Genomic DNA, 21,018 nt, shown 5'->3' with positions numbered 1-21,018 from the left:
ATTTCACTTACAAAGTATTATTTAAAGGAATAATTTCCCCCCATTTATTTATCAGGGATAGGCTGAAGTCCAGGACTTCAGACTCATGGGAATGGTTAATCAGAACTTTAAATGCCAAAGAAGTTGTTTTTTCATATGTTTCAATCAGTCAAATGTTTTCTATTATTATATGGGAACTTCAGGAAGGGCTGGCAATTATGATCAAATGGGCCTCATTACATCATGGATGGATTTTCCCCCCAGGGCTGCAGAAATGAACTCTTTGCCTTGGTTTTCTTCTAAAGAGTTGATGCTTTTCTCTTTTCCAGAGGAGTTATATTGCAAACATTTCTGCATGTTGCTGTAGTTTTGAAGCAACACAGAACATACAGGGCTTCAGAAGGAAACAGAAAATCACAGCACTGATGTGGATATCGCCATAGGTCAGGCGATAACTGCTTCTGTATTTCCTAGAGATGCATTGCAGGTAGCCCAAGGCAATAGGGGATAAAGCCCTATGCAGCTTTTGATGAGGTGGAGAAGGCAGTATTTTCTACATGATGAATAAATATTTTCCTAATTCTAGTTCCCAGCTACTCATAAAGCACCCTTGGATCTCCGAAGCCCATTTAAGGCAATGCCCTTGCTATTTTTGAATTCTAGCATGATGTATCTAGTGAAAATAGAATTGTACAGATGCTATTCCTGATCCAGCATCATCCCAAGAATTGGATTGTGCTTACTGGCGAAGCAAAAAAGCTTCCTGTTGATGAATGGGGCCTTTGCCCACTTGCTGGTGGCTACATGCTTACATAAGTAATACTCTATCATGTGAGATTTGTCACAGATACCAAAATTTGCAGGTTCTGGGAATTCTTGTGTAACATGCATGGTTATGAATGTAAAGAAGGATCAACAGAATGATTGCTGTACCATTCTGGCAATGAAAGCAAAAAGCCAGGGGAATGCTGAAAACTCCAGGATATTCTTTAGATAACAAACTGTTCTCAAGAATGGCTAAGATGCCAAAATGAATGAGTTTGCCAGGCAGAGTAGAAAACTTCTTCCATTGCATCCATATTGTTGGAGCACTACTGTTTAAAAATTCAAATGTTTATTCTGCTGAAACAAAGGGAAAGGATATAAATCTTAATTCTGCAACTAAGAAGTAAACCCTTCAGCCAAGTTAAAGCTCCAGTTTGCCTTTGCAGTTGATCATAAGCCAGCTGTAGTGCTACTTAATTCATTTACTGACAGCCAAATAGATTTATGTTATTTTAGCAACAAGAAGCAAAGTATGCAATTTATATCAGGAAAATACTAAAATCTCTTTTCCCAGCCTCCTAACATTTTTCTAGCTTGAGATCTGCCCCTTGGGGCTGAAAAATCTCAGAGACTGATTTAGCAGACTGTACTGTACTTATATTTGATTCATTTTACTTTATCCCATTTTGCTCCCAAATACTGAGTCACATTGAGACAGATTTTTTCCACCCTAATTTTCATGTGCTAACGTTTAATGTTACCTATATTCAAGTTGTTTCTCTTTTGTAACACACACGCACACACGCACACAGACACATTGTCCCTTTCTATGTTTTAAGGATAAATGTACCTTTTCTTTTCTTTTTTTCATTTCTTTTCTTTTCTTCCCAAAATAATGTTAAAATTGTCAACTGCTGCAATACTTAGCTTTGCTATTGTCTAAAGGGATCTTTCATACTGGAGGATATTTTTTAAACATTTCATACTGCACTGTTATAAAACACTACAATATAGAAATTGAGTCAACCGAGAGTTTTATTACTGTTTCCTTGGGAAGGTGCTTATAGTGCCAAAGCCTTTTAAGAATTACTTTTTTATTTGGCAGAGTTTCATGAAATGTTTGCCGTTGCTGTAAAACAGCTATCGCTGCCATGTTTCCTATTAAATTGGCAGGCACAATTAGATGAGGGCATGTGCCATCATGCCTTCTTAAGTAACACAGGGTTCAGTCCTCTAGCAAAATTCCAGTCCCATGACTCTTACTAGGAGTAATTCTGGACAACTAGAACAAGTCTCCTCCCTCAGAAATATTTGGGAGGCTCATTTAATGGTGAGAGGAAGGATTGCACATATGAACTGTGGTTTCTGGGAAGATGTAGTAAGTGTTGTTCCTATGCTCTTCCCACATAATTACCAGTTTTGCGTGAAGGCAATATAAATAATTGTAACTGCCTGCATTTTTAGCCCTATAGGCCTGTATGTGTGTATGTTGTGTGTGTGTGTGTGTGTGTGTGTGTGTGTGTATGAGAGAGAGAGAGAGAGAGAGAGAGAGAGAGAGAGAGAGAGAGAGAGAGAGAGAGAGAGAGAGAGAGAGAGAGAGAGAGAGAGAGAGAGAGAGAGATCCAATTTGCAAAAGCATTGCACTTCACACAAAGCCATACTTCCCCATTTTGCCTAGATTATCAATGTCTAAGATAGATCATTGTAGTTTTGTCAGCACTAAAGACTCTGAAAATTGTGTCTATAGTTACTATGTGAATGAAACTAATGAGCTAAGCCCAAAATATGTGTGTGTGGGTGTGTTTGTGCGTGTGCGCGCACACACGGACGTCAGTGCGTGTGTTTAACATAAAACTTGATTATTCATTTAAAATAGTTCAATTGCACCTCCATTTGGCTGCTGTTGAGCCATATCGTGACTATAGTCAAAGCCTTATTTAGATTGATAGCTGAGGAAAACCCACCAAAATTAAATTTTCATTCCAGTTCATTGAAAAGTGAGCAGTCATAAAATTAAGGATATCTTCATTGGGAAGCTATTTCAGTTGTGGGGTACCACAACAGAAAAGGCCTTGTCTCATCAATCCTCTTGCTATAATTTTAAAAATTAGTGAATCAGACTCAGAAATGGCATAAATCAGTGATGGCTAACCTTTTGAGCTCTGAGTGCCGAAAGCATGTGCATGTGCAAAGACATGTGTGCACACACACAGATACACACACACATAATGCAATGTGCATATGATGCACACACACACCCGTGTGCCTCCACCATGCATGTGGGCAGAGACCTGAAAACCAGCTGACTGGCAGGAGGCGTGCACACATGCGCAGCAAGGCTGAGCTGGGGTGACGGCTCGCGTGCCATAAGTTCACCAGCACAGGCATAAATGCCTAGGCAACTTGATGTTATTTATGTATCTTGATTTATATGCCATTCCATTTCCCAAAACTCTGAGAAGCTAGATAAGCAATTCTATTTTCAGAAAATCACTAGCATAACTGTAAGCTAGAAGTCCACAAACTGTCACCATTTAATTTAACATGTTATGATAGGTTATGTTAAATGCTGATGTCAACCAAATACAAAGAGGTGAAGAAGTAGCAACAGATTTTATGTCTCTGAGCTGAAAATAAATAAATAAATAGGAATAGTGACTGTAACCTTGAAATAAAGAGGTCTCTCTCTCTCTCTCTCTCTCTCTCTCTCTCTCTCTCTCTCTCTCTCTCTCTCTCTCTCTCTCTCAATGTCATTTATGATTTTGAAGAACTCATTTTGATGATCATGCAGGCAGTTGCTTCAGTTTTTTCTTCTTCACATAAATCCTAGGAGTTCAACTGACTTCCACAAAACATCCACATCGTTCTTCTTGTCAAAAATTGATAAAATCAGTAAGAGTACTAAAATCTGGAAGACTTACTGAAGGCACTCTCGAAATGTGAGTGCTAGGCAACAGCATCGGACAGGCTACCATTATCCTGAACTTAACATCTGCTGATCTTTCACTCTTGTATCAGATGTGATTCTGTGGTGTTTACATGGGCAAGAGCCCAAATGCTTGGTACAGTAGTATTTCCCAAGGATTAGTTCTTGCAGTGTCCTAAGAGAATTCTGAATATGATTCATAGGTAAGGCATTCACATACTCCAACGTATCATTTATGCTCTTCGTTTGTATAATCATTTGGAGGTATTGCCAAATGGCTACTTATTGCTTATTCTCGAGACAGAAAAGACTTATAATCTTGGAACTATGGAAGAGGGCTTCTCTAACAATTACATGCTTGAAGTCCATATATAGAGTATCTTCCAGGGATTCTTATCCAATTACAATATTCATTGCCTTGGTGTGATTGCATATTTCCCACATATTGGAGATAATAAACATTTGAATATTATTATATATATTGTGTTATTATTGCTATCTTCATCAATCATTCACAACAACCTACCACCAATATTTAAAGCATCTAAGTGTGTGTGTGTGTGTGTGTACACTAATAACACAATCACGCACACACACACACACACACATTCAAGATGAGGAACATACCCAAGCTAAGTAATATTAAGTAACATTAAGCACACCAAAGAGTACAGTAATTAAAATAAATATTTAAGATTAATAAAATAACAGGGGTATGTTGTGCAATATTTTCTTATCCATGTAGAATGAGAGATATTTTCTAAATGTTATAGTTGCTTTTCACTTTCTTTCTGTTTAAATTGTAAGTGCTTCTCAGCCTCTGTTCCAGTAAGTCCACAAATTTCTCCATTGTTTGATGGGCTTTCCACATGAGAGGTTAGAGTTCAGCAGAAGGACTCATGACCTCGGCTATTTTATCTCCAGATTTTACTTCCCACTCTAAAGGCAATACTTGCTTTAACTTTATTTTAGAAATTACAATCAAATCACACAAAGCTGAGGTGAGTAATCTAACAATGGCCATAAGCTGCTTTTGATATGTTTTCTGGCTAGGAAGTGCTATACATGAGGCCATGATATAAGACAGAGTGGGACCAGCAGCCAGAAATAATAAAATAAAACTAAAACTCAGAGTGGTATGTAATATAAATTAAGGGCAAAAAGAAGTAGTTCAGCTGCCAAATGGCAATTTACTACTGACAGTTGTCAGCAAATTATGCTACCAAATTTGGACAGCAGACTTTAATGGATTCCAGAGAGCAAAGTTTGACAAAGGTTTCATTGATTGTCTACACTGTGTAGACTAGGGATGTCCAATCTTGGCGACTTTAAGTCTTGTGGATTTCAGCTCTCCCAATACCTCAGCCAGCCATGCTCATGAGGAATTCTGGGAGCTGAAGTCCACAAGTCTTAAAGTTGCCAAGATTTGACATCCCTGGTATAGACTATGGATTGTTTACCCCAATTTAAAGGCTAAAAGAGACTTGTAAGTTTTGCTTTCAACTGCCACAACCATAGGACTAGTATTTAGTTTGAAGGAGAGTGGGTAGAGAGCGGTAATACTTTGCTCTTCCCTTGCAAGCCTTCCTTCTTTCAAAGCAGTGTTTGCAAAACTTGACAACTGAGAGATGTGTGGACAGAATTTTCCAGCCAGCAGGCTTAGCTACCTTAACAGGATAACAACGCGGTGCTGTTGAAAGCAATGACTGATGCCATGCTAGCACATGATTTTATGAACTGGTGTCCTCAAAGTATGTTGGACTTTCATTTTCTTAAACATACCATCACATTTGCACAACTTTCCCATGGGTGGACTGATTCATTTCAACTATTTTTAGCCAAGTATGAGGATGACATCAGCTGCCTTTCAGAGCTGCCATTTTATGCCACAGTAGAGCTCAAATTGGCAGGTTATGACCCTTGGGGGGAAAAAAGCCAGGATAGATTCATTTGACATCTCAATCTTTTGTCAGCTCTTGAGAAACAGTCTCGGGTTTTATAAAGGAGGAGAAACAGCTAACTGTTTTTTATAATATTCTTTGTAATGTGTTTTTTATTTACTCCCCACTAGAACTGTGAAAGCTATGGAAAAACAGATAATCCAGAAAAATACAAAAAAGATATTGCCTTTGCCTCTGATCTACCCATGGTAAGAGAGACGTTTCTTAATCCATCTCTTCTTTACCTTCTATGGTAACAAGAAGAAACCTTCTGAAAAAAGGAAATTGAAATGCCTTCAAAGGCCACCAGAAATCTTTATAAGTCCTGCTACAGATAAAGAGGTTGGACAAGCTTTATAGAGCAATAACTTCTGATTATAGTGTATGCAATTAACAGAATGAAGTAGTAAAGCTTCCCGTGAACAATGAAACATTAGATATTTCGTATTCTGGTACAGATAAAAATATGTAGATAGAAATGTATCAGTCAAAGAAAAGTGTTATTTTAGTGTTCCTTGAAATGTAAGAGCATAAAATGTACAAAGAAAACTGCTGGATCATATCATATCTATCAGTGACGTGCGGTGAGATTTACGGTTGGTGAGGCAAGAGCGCGGCGGCGGCGAGAAGCAGTGTTCCCGCTGCTGTCCCCGACAGAGGAGTCTTGCGTTTATGTCCGCCATAGATGCGAGATGCCTCTGTCGGACACAGCGGCGGGGACGGAGGAGGTGGAGTGCGAGAAGGTGGAGCGCGGAGGCGGTGAGAAGCAGCGTCCCCGCCGCTGTCCCCGACAGAGGCATCTCACGTTTATGTCCGCCATAGACGCGAGACACCTCTGTCAGACAAAGCGGCCGGGACGAAGGAGACAGGGGGGGCAAGGCAGCAGCCGGCGAAGAAAGGGGAGAGGAGGAGGAGGAAAGGGAGAGGGGAGCAGGATGGGGCTCCTGGTGGGGGGGAGAGGAGAAAGGGAAGGGGGGCACAGCAGGCAAAAAAAAGAAAGCACCAGCCCGCCAGCAGAGGCGGGTAAAAGACCCGCCTCTGCTGGCGGGCTGCCCCTCTCTTCTCAAACAAGGCTGCCCTCCCTGCCTCTCCCCCTTCCCTCTCTTCTCAAACAAACTCTCTCTCAAATTGAGAGAGAGTTTGTTTGAGTGAAGTGAAAAACAAACACGTTTTAGTCCTCAAGGCTGCGACTGACAGCCAGCAACAGCCAGGCCGCACCTGATTGGCTAAGGTGCGGCATGGCTGAGCGTGGGCTGTCAGACGCGCGCCTATTGGCCTCCCTGCTTGACAGCTCCATATAAATAGCTGTCAAGCAGGGCAGAGTCCCGATCTACCGCTAGCCTGTCTACCGTTCAGTCTGTTCTAATAAAGCGCTGTTAACTTACTTCAGGAGCCTCCTGCCTCGTTCTTCCTCGGTCCACTTCACTGGCGATGACGACGGGATCCACAGGCCGTGAGTAACAGCCTAAGACAGAGACAGAAATTAGTATTTTTTTTCTCTCTGCGCTGCCGAGAGACATTAGCTGCTAAAACCATGGCTGCTATTCCTTCCCCCGTTCGCTCCTTTTGGAACCGTGAGTCATGGAAGCACTTCGAGTGCTTCCTAATAGCGAACAACAGGCAAGCCGTTGACGAGGCTAGGGCAGTGGAGCTGTCCGAGCAGTCTACTGTCGAGATGGCCAGGTTCCTGCCTCCGCCTCATCTGCCGGCGCCACGGGCCTGCCTGATAGATGAGCTGGTCCCACTGGTCCTTGCGATGGGAGACCCCAATAGTGGTCCCTGTCAAGGCCGATGGGTCCATCAGGATCTGTGCCGACTACAAGTCCACCATCAACCTTGGCCTCCAGGCAAACCCCTATCCAGTCCTTGTGGTGCAGCACCTGCTCCATTCCTTGGGGCAGGGCTGCACCTTTGCCAAACTGGACATGGCGCAGGCCTACCAGCAGCTCCCGGTGGATGACGATGCGGCAGCCACTCAGACCATCGTCACCCACTGTGGGGCTTTCAGTTGTCACCGCCTCCAATTCGGCATTTCCATTGCCCCGGGGATCTTCCAAAGCCTCATGGAGCGGCTGCTCCATGGGCTCCCTGGCATTGTCCTGTACTTCGATGATGTCATGATCGCTGCTACCAGCCGCTCAGGGCTCATTGAAGTACTCCGGAAGGTCCTTGACCGTTTCAGGGGTGCGGGTCTCAAATTAAAGCATAGCAAATGCTCCTTTGCTGTGCCTCAGGTGGAATTCCTGGCCTTCATGATTGACGCCCAGGGAATCCACCCCACCCCCTCTAAAGTAGCGGCCATTCGGAACGCCCCTGCACCCACCTCCAAGGCGAAGCTGCAAGCGTTCCTTGGCCTTTTTAATTTCTACGCACCTTTATTGCCTTACAAGGAGTCACTAGCCGAGCTGCTGCATCGGTTGTTCGACCGATCTGTGGCCTGGTGCTGGGGCAGCCGCGAAGCGCATGCGTTCGCGGCTGTCAAAGCCATGCTGACGTCAGAGGCAGTCTTAGTACAATACAGTGACAAGATGCCACTGACGTTAGCATGTGACACCTCCCCCATTGGTCTGGGGGCCATTCTGAGCCACATCCTTCTTAATGGCTCAGAGGCTCCCGTGGCTTTTTATTCCCAGACACTCTCCTCGGCTGAGAGGAACTACAGCCAGATTGACAAGGAGGCTCTGGCTGCAGTGTCCGGGATTTAAAAATTCCATGACTATCTGTATGGTCGGCATTTTACTCTCTACACTGACCACAAGCCTCTCCTTGGGATTCTGGCCGGTGATAGGCTGACCCCACCTATCCTTTCTCCCAGGATGACTTGCTGGATAGAGTTTCTTGCAGCGTACTCCTATACGCTGAGATACCGTCCTGGCAAGCAGCTGGGGCACGCCGATGCCCTTAGCCACTGCCCCCTCCCCTACACTGACCCACACCCGGTCCTATGTCTCTCGGTCCTCTCCATTGTGCATTTGGACCTCCCTCTGACATGGCCGCCCACTCTGAAGCTGACCCTGTTCTTTCACAAGTCATGGCATAGGTCCTGAGGGGCTGGCCTACAGGGAGTCTCTCAGGAGTTCCGCCCCTTTAAGACATATCAGTTGGAGCTGTCCCTGCACTGCAGGTGCCTGCTGTGGGGCTACAGAGTTGTCATTCCCCTCTCCCTCTGCCCCCAGGTCCTCTCCCATCTCCATGCGGACCATCCTGATATCGCGTGCATGAAGGCACTGGCCCGGAGTTACGTTTGGTAGCCCCGCCTGGATGACGAGATTGAGGGCTGGGTAGGGAGGTGTGTGCCCTGCCAAGTGTCCTGCCCTCCCCTCCCCTCCTCCTCCTCCCAGGAGTGGGAGTTGCCTAGGGGGCCTTGGTCCCGGCTACATCTCGATTTTGCGGGTCCCTTCCATGGGCTGGTATTCCTGGTGTTCGTGGATGCCTACTCTCGCTGGGTGGAGTTGGTCCTCATGTCCTCTACCACTGCCGAGAGTACGGTGTGGGCCTTGCAATGACTTTTTGCCACCCATGGCTTACTGGACATTGTGCAGTTCTCATCCATGATGCTCCAGACATTCCTGGCCGCCCAGGGGATCCGCCACGTGCCAGTGGCCCCTTACCATCCAGCCAGCAATGGCCGGGTGGAGAGGGAGGTCTGATTGGCCAAGGAGGCTTTGGGCCGCATGGACTGTGGTGACTGGCTGGCAAGGGTGGCTGCTTATCTTATGGCCCAGCACTCCACTCCTTGCCCCATCATGCGGAAAAGCCCCACAGAGCTACCGATGGCCGGCTCCTGCGGACTATCCTGGATAGATTGCACCCTCTCTATTCAGGGGAACAGCCTGGCAACCTGGGGGCCCCTTCCCATTCCTTCCAGATGGGTGACTTGGTCTGGGCCAGGAACTACACCGGGGACCCTTGGTGGGTGCCTGCCACCGTCACCAAAATAACTGGTCCCTGTTCCTACAGGGTCCACCTACCCAATGGCATCGAGTGGCAGCTCCATGTGGACCAACTAAGGCGCCGCCAGCCTCCAGAGGCCTCGACTCCATCTGACCCGCAGAGGTTGGCCGCCGTCGCCTTGCAGCCAGCCCCAGGCCCGTCGCAGTTTGCAGCCTCCGTTCCGCATGAGGCCTTCCCCAAGTCAGGCCACTCCTACCAGTTGCCGTGCCCCAGCAACCTGTTACACCGTCTCAAGCCATTCCCACATTTCCCAGTTCCGCCAGTTTAGGCCTTCTGCTACCAGGCCTTCCCAACCCCCTTGCCGCCTGCCAGCCAGTTTGTATTTTCCTGTCTGTTCAGGCCATGCCCCCACCGCCCAGCTTACCTCCTCCTGGGATTCCACCATCCGGACTAGGCCTCTGTGATGTCACCCAGAGCTCCACTCCCTCTGGGGAGGAGCTGCTACGGGGACATCTTACCTCTCTGGCGCCGCCTCTCGAACTGAGGCATTCTGGGCGTGTCCACCGTCATCCAGCCTATCTTCATGAGTACGCCTGCACCACGTCGATGCATACGCCCTTGCTGGGGGAGAAGAGGTGTTTTAGTCCTCAAGGCTACGACTGACAGCCAGCAACAGCCAGGCCGCGTCTGATTGGCTAAGGTGCGGCATGGCTGAGCGCGGGGTGTCAGACGCGTGCCTATTGGCCTCCCTCCTTGACAGCTCCGTATAAATAGCTGTCAAGCAGGGCGGAGTCCCCATCTACTGCTAGCCTGTCTACCGTTCAGTCTGTTCTAATAAGTCATTCTTCCTCGGTCCACTTCAGCACACATACACACAAATTACTCACAATAAAAAATTACTTACAAATTACAATAATTTTGAATGCCTCCCCCCTCCCTCCGTCTGACCCACATACCTTTTCCAGCTGTGTCACAGAGGATTTCAACTCTCCTCTTGTCTGCCACGAAGAAAATGTGAAAATGTAAAAAGAAAAAGGCAAGAGCTGCTCCAGCCAGGCTAGGATAGTTGCTGCTAGAGTCACCATGTGGATGCCTCTGCTTAACTGTTTAAAAAAAGCCTCTAAAAAAGTGCCCTCTACAGGAGGAGGTGAGAGAACCACGTGCCTCCTGTACATAAGGAATTTTTCACCTTTTAACCCTTGCTTAACTCTGCTCAAGTGATCATAAAGATAAAGGAGGCACGTGGTTCTCTCACCTCCTCCTGCAGTTAAACACTAAGCAGAGTCATCCACTGTGACTCTGGCAGCAACTACCTCAGCCTTTTTCCTTTTATTTCTTTTTCTTTTCAGGATGACAGTGGTGAGGCCCTGCCTCCCCGGCCTCCCCTGCCTGCATGTCGCAGATATCTATAGACATGAGAGTTTTATGGTGGTGTGTTCAAGAACATGATTCCTGCCATATTGTATAAAGTATTGTCATTGAGAAAAATGAATATCTTATATATCTTTTTATCATAATTAGCATTGTAATTAGTGTATGTTTTTCTCTGTGGTAGGTAGCTTTGGGGTTAGGGGTGAAATTCAGCAGATTCTGACAGTATCTGGAGAACCGGTAGCGGAAATTTTGAGTAGTTCAGAGAACCGGCAAATGCCACTTCTGGCTGGCCCCAGAGTGGGATGGGAATGAAGATTTTGCAGTATCCTTCCCTTGCCATGCCCACCAAGCCATGCCCACAGAACTGGTAGTAAAAAAATTGAATTTCACCACTGGGTTTAGTTAGAGTTTTCTTAAGACAGCCTCACAAGAGCTATGAAAGATAGGCCAATAAAATCATTCTTGTACTGCCTACAGTCAGCTGAAGATGATTTTAGCAACTTTTTATTTATTTCAGCTTCCCTCAGAGTGGCATTCATCAGTTCCATGTCCCAGAATTTCTAGCCAGTTGTATTAAAACATGTTGGTCACTTTCAAGGAACCGAAGGTAAAGCACTTAGGTTTATCTTCAGAACAATCCTGTATTTACGATTGAATTGGAGAGACTTATGGCTCAAATCACTGTACTTTGTGGTAATTGATTTATATCAGATTGTTTTGTTCAAACAAAGCTCAGTCTCTTAAGCCCAAATCAGGACAACTTTGTTGGTTCTAAGATGGCTATTTCATTTCTAAACAAGCCCCCCAAGATGGCTGATTTGCTCTTTCTATCCTCCTGGCAGGCATACAGATGTTCGACTTCTGTCAAATATTACAGAGGCAGAACTAATCCTCTTTGTGCAGCAAAAAAACCCTCCTTCTAATATAAGCCTCACCAGCTGGGTCAAAACCTCTCCCAGCTGGGTCTAAAAGAATCAAATACCAGTGTCAATCTCGGCCTTTCATTCCAAAGGCTTGAAATATCCACATTGCTCCCACTTAGCAACATGCCAACCAAAACATTCTTTGCAGCATCACAAGCAGAAGTGATATTCAGCCGGTTCTTACCGGTTCAGGTGAACTGGTAGCGGTGGCTGCTGGGGGCTCCACCCCCGTCCCAACTTAATGCGCGATCTTCTGCACATGCGCAGAAGGCAGTGGTGCAGGTGGGCGAAATGCTCACATTTGTGAACCGGTAGCAAGGGTAAGTGAATCCCATCACTGACCACAAGCCAAATAGGCTAATGTAGTGATGTACAGTGAGCCTCTCAAGATGAACATGTCAGGGGGATACAATTCCATACATGTGGCAAAGTGGCTGGAGTTTTCCCTGGGGATGTAGAAGATTCAGGTGCAACTGCCGTGAAATTGACAGTACGGGTAGTCCTCGACTTATAACCATTCATTTAGGGACAGTTCAAAGTGACAAGGCACTGAAAAAAATGCCTTTATGACCATTTTTCATACTTACGACTTTTGCTGAATCCCATGGTCACATGATCAAAATTCAGGCACTGAACAACTGGCATATATTTGTGATAGTTTACTCTCCTGAGGTCATATATAACCTTCCCATTTGTAACCTTCCCAGCTGATTTCCAACAAGCAAATCCAATGGGGGAAGCCAGATTCGCTTAATGACTGCATGATTCACTTAATAGCTGCAGGCCGGATTCACAGTCAACAACTGTAGCAAAAATGGCTGCAAAGTGGAGCAAAACTCACTTAACAGCCACCTTTGTTTATTATGGAAATTTTGGGCTCGGTTGCAGTCGTAAGTCGAGGACTACCTGTAATGTTTTGTTTGGCATTATGTTACACACTTCCCAATTGTCCATTTATTTGAGGAAAATATTAGCTTTTCTTCTTTATGAGTTCTTACAAGATTTATCGACATTGTTCTTTGAAAGTCCCTACTTTCCCTCTTCTGTTGGTTTGTTCTTCTGACTGGCAATTTGAGAATGATGACTCATTTTAATCTTGTCTGTCTTGTTTTCTGTTTTTCTTAATGTTTGTCCCGCATGGCTGTAGTGTGCACTTACTTGTCCACTTGTTTGAGCTAGTTCTTACACAAACTACCAACGCATGATGTGGCAAGGAATATTTTTTCAAATTGCTCTTTGCAGTGCTTGATCGTGAGCTACGAAAGAGTGACTGGCTCAGGGTCACCCCACTGACTTCTGCACCTCTAAGGGAGAACTAGAATCTAGGATTTGGTTTTCTTAGCCCAACATCTTAATCACAACACAGTATGTATTGGCCCTTATTAATCCTTATTAAAGTTAATTTCTTATCATTTAAAAATAAACCCTCTGGATATGTTTATTTCTCATACAATAGTAATGAACTTTAAAGCAATTTTAAAGCAAAACATTTGCTAGACCAATTCTCGAATACAGCTCATCTGTCTGGAACCTGCACTGCATATCGGACAGTAACACAACTGAGTGAGTCCAGAGATATTTATCTTTTGGTAACCCAGGCAGCACTTTTGAAAATGACCACACAGGGCCACAGTTAACATCAGTGCTATCCTATTCTTGTTGCTCTTTAAGGATGAGGGTGGGATCAGTTGAAATGCAATAACAAGACGCAAACAAAGAACCAAATGCCAGATGAAAATCAGTGCTTGTAAATCACTCTGATATTAAACTATAATAGAATAATATGAGGGTTCTCCCTTGTAGAGAACCAGCAATTTTTATGAAAGCAGATGAAAAGCCTACTAATTCTATACTATACTATATTTCAGTAGCTTAATATGACAGAATGACATTACTGCATCTTCTGGATGCTTTTATGCCTCTAACACAACATTATAAAATATATCCAGTCATTAAATGCTAATGATAGGAAAAAGAAAACTGGGGATGGGGAAATTGTGTGACATTAATACCAGCTGCAAAGTATTTATGTAATAAATTCTGGGCAGAAACTGCCTAAGTAAGCCATGTGAATGTCAACGCCAAGACATGTAATCCCTCAAGATTTGTAACCATGCTTAACTAATTCCTGAAGAGTTGTAAAAATGGGAGTCTGCCTTGAGGGTAAAAATGAGCAGCTAGAGGATCATTTCTCAGAGTGCTCATACTTTTATTTTTACAGGAGGGCATGTGTTGGCAAGCTTAAGCAGCCAACATCAGACATTGTTCTCAGCTCCATCAGCATGGAAGTACCTGAACTCCATTCTTAGTACTAATCATACCAGAAGATTGCCTGGAAATTCAAATTCCTTTCACGTACTTCATTTTACTACAACATACACCAAGGCAGTAGATGAACTTCTTGGTGGGTTGTAAAGGAAGGTCCCAGTTTGCTAGCAATACCACACTCAACAAAGAAGGGACACAACTCTTAATTCCCTCTGTTAAATATACTGAGTGATTATATTTATTTAATTCTTGACTTACAACACTTACAAATTCTTGAATTACAACAATTCATTTAGTGACTACTCAAAGTTACAATGGTACTGAAAAAAGTGACTTATGACTGGTCAGATCATAATATGATCCGATGGGCTTTGGTTGGAGTTACAGACTCTTATCAGGCCATTCTTGTAATCACAGACTCCATGAAAGAGTATGTAGGTCTCTTATAGGATAATATGTCTTCAGTATTTACATGGAGTTTTGTGTGTGTGTGTGTGCGTGCGTGCATGCGTGCTTCCTTGTGCCAAAGATGTGAGACAAGAAAATTTGGTTGATGAATCTAAAAAAAAAAACAGAAAAAGGGGAAACGCCTTTAAAAAGATAAAGAATACTTAGAAAAATACATGAAAGGAGATATGAAGAAAGATATCTGAGGTTGGGGTGGGGTGCCTATAACTTTTTGTAGGCCAAGGATATATACTGTGTTTATCTCTACTTTGCCCAACAAATGCTTTGGCCCTGCCTCTTTTATCTGCATTTTCAGTTATGGGAACAGAAGCTAAAAAGAAGTTTGCAATTGGTTCAAGATTAGAACTGCTGCACCCAGCCTGCAAAAATCCAGACTCCCATGGATGGAAGCAAAGGTTATGTTAGATGTACCTCTTTTCTGCCAACTAGTGGTCATCCATAGCTCAGACATGATACAGATAATCCTTCTGGCAACCCTCCCTTGCTTCAGCAGTCTCAGCCCATTGCCAGGGGTCATGCTGATGTGTCTGCCCCATGGGGTGGGTTTGTACGAGCCCACCCTGGACTTGCCAAGTGCCTGGGTGCAAACATTCTAGCCTGACCTGCTGCCTGCAACAGCTTCTGCCCATTAATTTTCCCATTAGGTGGGAAAAAAACCAAGCACTTTTCTATAGTGACAGATAGATTAATCAAGTGTACAAAAGAATGTAGCTTATTATTTTCTCAATCCCATAAAATCTTGCCTTAGCATATACTGCATTTCTATGCTTAATTGTTGTTTGTCGTTTTATGAGCTCATTTAATTTAGTTCTGAATTTTGAAGGCTGAATGCCAAACAATTTGAAAGTGAAACAGGCCAACCCGAAAAGAAAACAAAATTAAAAATCCTAAACAGGTCTGACAAGTCTTCAGGACATACAGAAGTTGATAGCAGCTGAGCTTATAGGCATGATGGGTATGATCTAAAGCAGGGGTGTCAAACTCAATTTCATTGAGGTCTGCATCAGAGTTGTGTTTGACCTCTCAAGGGGTGGTGGTAGATGTGGCCAGGGTGGGCGTGGCCAGCTCAATGTCACTTGTGTTGGGGGCATCTGCGGTGGCCCAAGCACTCTGCCAGGGAAAACCGGCTCCCAAATTCTGTTTTCAACTGCGATGGCCTCCTGCAACCCTTTGCCAGTGAGCTGGGGAGAGCCGCATGCCTGTCCGCTGTTTCTAGGGCGGCCCAGTGGACCAGATCTAAGCACCCCATGGGCCAAATCTGGCCCGCGGGCCTTGATTTTGACACCTCTGGTCTAAAGACTCATGAAAGATGGATAGCTGTCATAGAAGCAAAAGCACATTGTTAGATCAATGACTGAGCAAAAAGCTTTGGAGCTGCATAGGATCCCCCCTGAAGGCCAGGTCAACTTTTGGGGATTCACATAATTGAAGTTGTTGTTTATTTCTTCTGAAATATTGCAAATATCTTGGGGTGGGCAGGGTAGGTCAGCTGATTAGCTGTAGTCAATTGAGACAGTGGTCTTTATACAATACAGGTTTTGTGGTGCCTTTCCAAGTGTGGATATTTTGTTATACGTTTTTGATATATTTTTGAATTTTTGCTATTCAAGGTTTTTGTTAGACATGTTTGGGAAGTATTCTCAGTAATAACTGAGAATGTGGAAAATATCAGAGGGGTCAATAGAATCTAAGATTTTTTTTTTTTAATGGAGAGGATGCTTTGAATATATGGTAGGTTTCAGTTTATCTTACTGGCAATAAGAAATTAGTTCAGCCAACCATTTTTTTTCTTTTGTTGGTTGACAACAAGGGGAGATGTAAGTATTTTTCCTCTGTGATCATTTGGTACTCAAGCATAAAATGATTGACTACATGGGAACTTAGCCATACAGTTGACCATGTGTAGGAATTGTATTCATTCTTTTGTGAATGTTGTGTTTTGCTTCTCTTGGTCCCTTTGGCTGATGATGAATTTTAATTCAGGGTAATGCGAGTTTTCCACTTTGCTCAGAGTTCACTATATTTATAAGATGGATGAATTTTGGTTGGCTTTAAAAAAATATTGTTTGTAGTTTTGTTTTTGGGCAAATAGTTGCAATGAGTGGCTGACAACAACAACAACAAAATTAGTAGCAATAACAATAAATTTACATTAGTAATATATGTTAGCCTGGATATAATTTGTTTTTGTTCTACCTGTCTTACCACATTTCTGCATCTGATTAGCAATCTGGGCAGACACCAAAGGCAGAATAAATTTCCCCTCACTACTTGGCAGAGCATGCAATCAGTTTAAAATGGCATTGCACAAACACAGTGCTACACCTTGATAAATAATGATTTGGGTTCATTCTCATCCTTTGCGTCATTCCCCACTCCCCCCATGCTTCTTTTCCCAATGCTGAGTTAAAATACTCTCCAGTTAAAATGCTCTCCAATCTTTCTTCAGTCAGCAGTAAACTTCCTGGTACAAAATCCACAACAGCCATTGCTGATCCCTGCTCATTACTCCTGCCATTGGTTTGACTCATTGTCAAATGGTACTGTCCAGAGTATGCACACACAGAGCATGATAAGCAATGTGATTGGCTGATTCCTCTGGCTTTGCTGTTTTCCTTTTTCTATGTCAACAGCTGGAGGAACGGGAATCTACCAGTCACAATGCTGTGGCAGGTGTAGGGTCGATCTGATCCAAGGGTGGGTTCTGGCAGGCACTATTGCCGGTTTGCTTGTGTACATGCTGCACAAGCATGCACAGTGCAATTAAAATTGTTCTGTGCATGCATAGAACTGAAATGGTGCCGCCTAGGGGGCCAGTTCAGGGGCATGGCAGGCTGAGTCGCTGCTGGTTCCAGCGACCCAGGCCGCCAAACCACTACCAGTTCGGCCAAACCAGGCCAAACCGGTAAGAACCCACCGCTGATCTAACCATCTCAATACTCCTTCCGGTGTCCTGTTCTACATTCCATTTTGTCTTAACTATAGTTGACTAAAAGAAAAGAAAAACACACAATCACAAAAACATACCACACCATATCAAAATCCCTTTCAATTAGGATTTCTGTATTTATCAAATGCATATTCTTTTTTCCTTTCTTCAATGAGACTCCGTGCTCTCCTCACAAGCCAGTGAGAAAGTGGGTCCCCTCACTTCCTTGTTTTGCTGCAATATTTGGCAAGGACCAAATTGATAAAATGATGCATGCAGTATTATGATGCAAACCCCACCCCATGCATGTTAAAAATAGGAGGGCTTGCATTAATGATACTTCAATTCATTCTCTTGCCAATTTTGAATTCAGCCTTCACACCCATCCCCACAGCTGGAATCATCTTAAGGGGGAAGCAATATTTGTAGTAGTGATACAGCTAAAAACAATTTCAGCACATTTCTGGTCTACAGACATGGCAAAGACATTATCATGGTGACAGAATAAAAGTAATTTTCTCCTAAGGCATATTTGTATATCACAATACAAGTGGGGGAAAGCTATTGTATATGTCTGCATCTCTTGTACATTCTATGCTCGTGTTTTTCATGTATTTTATTCCATTTCTCAACCTTGGCAACTTTTAAGATGCGTAGGAAATTCTGAAAGTTGAAGATTAATCTACAGCGTGGCTCATCTCTTGAATTCTGCATTTTTTAGCTTATGTTTTGCTTCTAGCATTATACATTTTGCATTGTTATCACCAAATTCCACTATTTAATTGAAATATGTGTTAAGCTATAACTGTCCATTAAGATTCTCAGTCACCCAGGTCATGGTTGTCCCAAAGACAACTGGACTTTGTTTTTCCTTGAAGACGTTTAGCTTCTCACCCAAGAAGCTTCTTCGGAACTGAAGAAGCTCCTTGTACGAGAAGCAGAACATCTTCAAGGAAAAACAAAGTCCAGTTGCCTTTTGAAAAAACACCTTTGAGTTAAGCTACAATTCCTAGAATTCTCAGCTACCATTTATTATAGTAACACATCTGGAAGATATTGAGTGGGAAAATGTTGGCTTTTGGTGTATCACATAGCTGGGATTATTTGGCGTCAAATACTTGACAAATATGTTGTTATAGCTCAGACTTTTTCAGCTCTGTCTAATTTGTCCACTAAGTATAACCATTCTTTGCAACCATATTAAAACTGTAGAACAGAAGTTGATTAATATTCTATTTCAGACTGGTAAATTATATTCCTATTTTAAAATTATTTTAGATACTTTATATTCATGAATGTTCTATTTGCTATTTTACAAGTACACTGCAAACTAACTTCCAAGGTCTCTTTAATTTGTATCATACTAAACTGACATAATGGCATTGGTGACTGCAAGGTCAAATAGAAAAGATTTTTTAAACAACAGCTGTGCAAACATGAGGACAGCAACTGGAAAAAATGAGGCTTCTTGGATTAGTGATTATACATGTTCTCTCTGCTGTATTTTATTAAAGAAAGGGCGTCCCCTTGTGATGGAACCATATATATATATATATGCACTGCTTCAAACTCTAAACAGATGCTGTAAAATTAAAGTCAACTTGACATAAAATGAATTGCCTTGGATTCAACAAATTTGCCCAGAGAATATTGAGAATTTGTACACATTGCTTCCAAAATTTGATAATGAAGAAAGTTTCACTATAGGTGAATTATAGGTGACTCCTTTGAGAGAAAGGTAGTGCAATCACACGTAACCAGAGTGAACATTATTATTTTTAGTCCAATGCTGAACAGTCCTATGATCATCTAAGAAGAATATGTATCCTAAATAGAAAAAATAATTGCAGTGGCAAATGAACTTCAATAAAAAGTCAGTATTAACTTTTACACTAAAGAGAATGTCCACAAGTAGGCAAAAAAGTAGTGGAAGCAGGAACAGGTACCAACTTCCTCCTGGCTTACCATTAACTTTGTTTGTGGAAAGCTGGCAGAGTATCAAAAATCACAATTGTGTGACCATGACAACACATCAAATGGCCAGAAGTTTGTGAATAAAATTAGTCTGAACAAGGTGGAAGTTTCAATTCCACAGAAATTGGATTCTTCACAGGACCTGGATATTTTCACGCATTATTTAAGTTAGCCGATTTTAGGTAACTTTGATTCATTATACAGTATTTTGCAGCATAATGCAGAGTTTGGGTTAGCTTGAGAGTACAAACAGATAAGTACGAGAATTTTAGTAGTATATGTATTCAATTAAAACCCTGTTTTATGTCCTATTTTGCTGCAAATGTTTTACAGCATGAATAACTCCTATCAGTAATTCAGTTATTATCTGATAGTTACAATTACTATCAGTAATTTTTTAAAGATTTGAATTTATAGATTTTTAATAGATAAAAGGAAGAAATCAGTATATATTTTTTAAAGATTTAAATTTATAGATTTTTAATAGATAAAACGAAAAAAATAGTTATTTGTATGACTTTTGGGATATAGGTAATACTCAAACTTACAACCAGCTGTATTATGACCAAAGTTAAAACAGACATGGAACGGGTACTTTACAGCCCATTAAGCACCCCCCCCCCGCTATCACAAATGGTCATACTGACCCCATCACATGACCTTATCACATGACTTCATATCAGGCAGGTCAGCTCTGGGACCCAATGTGGCATTCTGCAGTCATGTAACTACAATTAGACCTAACGACCACAGCATTTGCTTAACCACCATGAAAAAGGCTAGAAAAAGACTTCCTGTTATCTGGGTGCTTTGACTTATGACCAGATTTGCAGTCCCAATTGCAGTCATTAGTTGAGGCCAACCTGTAAAGCTTTGAAATATCCCTAATTAACAACCAATGATTGAGACATTAAAGAATATGTAATAGGCCACTGTAGCTGCAATATGAGCTTAACAGTCCCATGATCATATAAGTATTTTAAGTAAAATAAATAAAAGCCATATATTTCGGTAAATGTACCGAAAATGTAAAATACCATAAATTAATTGTTCATGTTTATTGGATGACATTAAAATGTAAGCCTTTAATTAGTTTAATCAATGTTATTATGTTAAGAAAAATATATTGAAAATATACATTTTTAAAATATTGAATATTAAAATAATGGAAGGGATGTATATTTGAAATAGGCTTCGGACATAATCATATGGCTTAAAAATTTGTGATTTTGAATTCTACACCAAAACCCAAGAATTTATTATAAAGGGAGAGAAACTACAGTTACTGAGCAAGGGTATAGGAAAACAAAAACCAAAGTAGTTGATAATGAACAGTGCGAATTTGCAATATCTTGGGTTAATGGTCATGCATTCATACTGTTTATGAATTTACTCTTTATCAAAATAATGAGAATTGTGAGCAATATGGATCTATGTGACGAAGGTTTCATGGTGCATATAACTATAAATCTATAGACTTTTTTTGCCAAATATATGCTTATGTGTTTTCATATAAATAGCTGTATAAAGGTAAAGTTCCCTTCACACATATGTGCTAGTCGTTCCAGACTCTAGAGG

The sequence above is a fragment of the Thamnophis sirtalis genome, unplaced genomic scaffold (genome assembly GCF_051295495.1).
Source record: "Thamnophis sirtalis isolate CommonGarterSnake01/CBP01778 unplaced genomic scaffold, rThaSir2_p1.2 scaffold_5, whole genome shotgun sequence".
NCBI lineage: Eukaryota > Metazoa > Chordata > Lepidosauria > Squamata > Natricidae > Thamnophis > Thamnophis sirtalis.
Note: the sequence above shows the minus strand (reverse complement) of the source record.